Genomic DNA, 3,413 nt, shown 5'->3' with positions numbered 1-3,413 from the left:
TCTTTGACCTAGTCCGCTCACCCACAACAGACCCTTCACGTTGGACGTTAATTAACCCTCTGTGTGTCACCGGGCCACGATGTTCGTGTGTTTCCTATAAGAGGTGACGCAAAATATACCCCATGATGATGCACCCCGAACCAATCCCTTTAAGTACCTCTTCTTCTTCTTCTTCTTCTTCGTCGTCGTCGTCGTCGTCGTCGTTCCCCTTTCCTTCCTATTTCCACAAGCTTCTTTATGTTGCAACGCGTCCTAATTTCTTTTGTTTTCAGAGTTCTTCTTCTTCTTCTTCTGCGTTCGTGGGCTTCAACTCCCACGTTCACTCGTATATACGCGAGTGGGCTTTTTACGTGTATGACCGTTTTTACCCTGCCATGTAGGCAGCCATACTCCGTTTTCGGGGGTGTGCATGCTGGGTATGTTCTTGTTTCCATAACCCACCGAACGCTGACATGGATTACAGGATCTTTAACGTGCGTATTTGATCTTATGCTTGCGCATACACACGAAGGGGGTTCAGGCACCAGCAGGTCTGCACATATGTTGACCTGGGAGATCGTAAAACTCTCCACCCTTTACGCACCAGGCGCCGTCACCGTGATTCGAACCCGGGACCTTCAGATTGAAAGTCCAACGCTTTAAGCACTCAGCTTATTGCGCCCGTCCACAGCAACATAAGACTAAAAGTTACACTCCAAAACGACGCGACAGGAGTAATATCCTGTTAATAGAGAACATCCTGTCTTGTTTTTCGTCGGTTTTTCCCTTCTCATCTATCATAGTGTGTCTGTGCAATGTCTCATCGTGTCTCTTGGCGATTCTCTCGGTCTGCCTGCCTGTCTCTCTGTCTTTCTCTCTGTCCCAGTGCCTGCCTTTCTCTGTCTTTGTCTCTCTCTATCTGTCTCTGCCTCTCTATGTCTGTCTCTGTCTCTCTCTATGTCTGTCTCTGTCTCTTTCCATCTGTCTCTGCCTCTCTATGCCTGTCTCTCTTTTTGCTCATCGTATCCGAGAGAAAACAGATATTTATGCTCCCCTCTCTTTATCTCTCTGTGTCTCTGTCTCTTTAGCCTGTGTCTCTCTCTGTCTCTTCCTGTGTGTTTCTCTCTCTATGTGTGTCTCTCTCTCCCTGTCTCACTGTCTTTGTCTCTCTGTCTCTATGCCTATGTCTCTTCTCTGTCTCTTCCTGTATGTTTCTCCCCCTGTCTCACTGTGTTTGTCTCTGTCTGTCTGTCTGTCTGTCTGCCCCCCCCCTCTCTCTCTCTCTCCCTTCCCTTGCTCTTCCGCCTCCACACTCTTGAAGTTCACTCACCCATGGTCGCTCCTCGACACAGGACATAACAGTTTATTAACTGAGGTGGTATTTGGCCACACTTTTTTTTTCTCTCTCAGTGTTTTCGTTTGGACGTGAAGCAAATGCTTTGATTGTTTTGTTTGTTTTTTTTCCACTCCGTCTGGTATTTCATGCGTCCTTTCCTGCAAAACGGGCGTATGCTTCCCTTCCTCCCCCCCCACTCACCGTCACACACACACACACACACACGCACGCACGCACGCACACACACACATACACACACACGCACACGCACATACATTCCTCTCTGTCATTCTTTCTGTGCCTTCCTCCAACTCTCTGTCTCTCTGTCTGTCTGTCTGTCTCTGTGACTCACACACACTCTCTGTGCTCTCTCTCTCTTTCTCTCTGTCTCTGTCTCTCTCTCTCTCTCTCTCTCTCTCACACACACACACATGAATGTATACACAGACTTGGCGTTACTTTTACAAAATGAAAACAGGCTGATGACTAGCTGTGTGGCAATGTTTATTAATTCCTCACCTCACCTCACCTCACCTCTCCCGTAGTCTGGGTTCAGACCGTTGGGGCACCGCTGCTGACCTGGCCACCACCCCTCTCCACTCTTCACGGTTTTCTGATTTCCTCAGGGCGTCACCGAGCGTCAAGCCTGTCCACCCCCGGATGTTGTCTTCCCATCTCTTCTTCTGCCGTCCTCTCCTTCTGCCTCCTTGTACGGTGCCTTGCAGGAACGTTTTGGCAAGACCAGATGATCGGGAGATGTGTCCATACCACCTAAGTTTGCGTTTTTTCACTATGGACAGAACCTTCAAAAAAAAAAAAAAAAAAAAAAAAAAAAAGAGAGAGAAGAAGAAATGACATGATTATATTAACTATACGAACTCTCTCTGTCTCTGTCTGTCTGTCTGTCTGTCTGTCTCTTTCTCTCTCTCTATAAAACAAGTCTCACATACTCTGGTGGATATTTATGGAATTCTATTTCATCTACACTTAATATAAACTCCAGTCTCAGCGTCTTCAAAAGACTATATCATAAACATCTAATGTCAGAGCTAATTTCTACGAAATCCTTGAAATTACTGAGACTGATAAGCAAACGATGTATTCTCAATATCCTTGTCTATTTGTCTGTCTCCTTTCCTCCCTTCCTCTTTTCTTCCCTCCTCCTCTCTTCCTCTCTCTCTCACTCTCTCTCTCTCTCTCTCTCTCTCTCTCTCTCTCTCAACAGTTTTCCTCTCTTTCCTTCCTCGTATCTCTTCCTCTCTTACCTTCTTCTTCCCTCTCTCCTTCACGCAAAAGCAATGTTATTTTGTGGGGAACTGTGTATTTTCTATGCCATTTATTCTTGTTGTTGTTGCCATGCAAAGTGTTGTTGTTGTTTTTTCTTTCTTTTTTTTCAGTCTTCTTGTATTTCCTAGATTAGTTTATACGTTTTCTTTACGAGGGTAGGATGAAAACAGGCCGATAAGTGTCTATTCCTTTTCCCTCAATAAAAAAAGTTTCGATTTCGATTTCGATTTCGATTTCTCTCTCGTATCAGTTATTGTTGCTGTTGTTGTTGTTCCTTTTCTTGCTTTCTAATTTTATCTTCTTTTTTTATTGTTGTTTTTTTGCTTCTTTTGTCTTTTTTCTTTTCTTTTTTTATTTCTTTCTTTTCTTTTTTTTTTTCTTTTTTTTTATGCATGCATAAATTCATTCATTTCGTTCTATCATAATCGTGACAAATGTCCGAGTAATACTGCTGATGGCCGTAGTCACTGTAGTATGTTGCACTTGCCATACGTAGACTTCAGAGGCAGTAACAATACGGTACCTTTTGAACACCTGGATGTTTCTGGGTATATTGATGACATCTCTCATATCTCTCTCTCTCTCTGATTCACTTTCATATCAATCTGCCAATCTTTGTGTGTGTGTGTGTGTGTGTGTGTGTGTGTGTGTGTGTGTGTGTGTGTGTGTGTGTGTGTGTGCGTGCGTGCTTGCGCGCGCGCGTGTTTGTATGCATGTGTGTGCGTGTGTGTGTGTGTGTGTGTGGGTGTTTGGGGAGGGGGTGTTTTCTTCATTATGTATGTCCTTCTGCATGAACACATTTTCCCTTCAT

Source organism: Babylonia areolata, chromosome 24 (assembly GCF_041734735.1).
Source record: "Babylonia areolata isolate BAREFJ2019XMU chromosome 24, ASM4173473v1, whole genome shotgun sequence".
Taxonomy (NCBI): domain Eukaryota; kingdom Metazoa; phylum Mollusca; class Gastropoda; order Neogastropoda; family Buccinidae; genus Babylonia; species Babylonia areolata.
The sequence above is the reverse complement of the archived record's forward strand: the minus strand, read 5'-3'. Positions refer to the sequence as shown.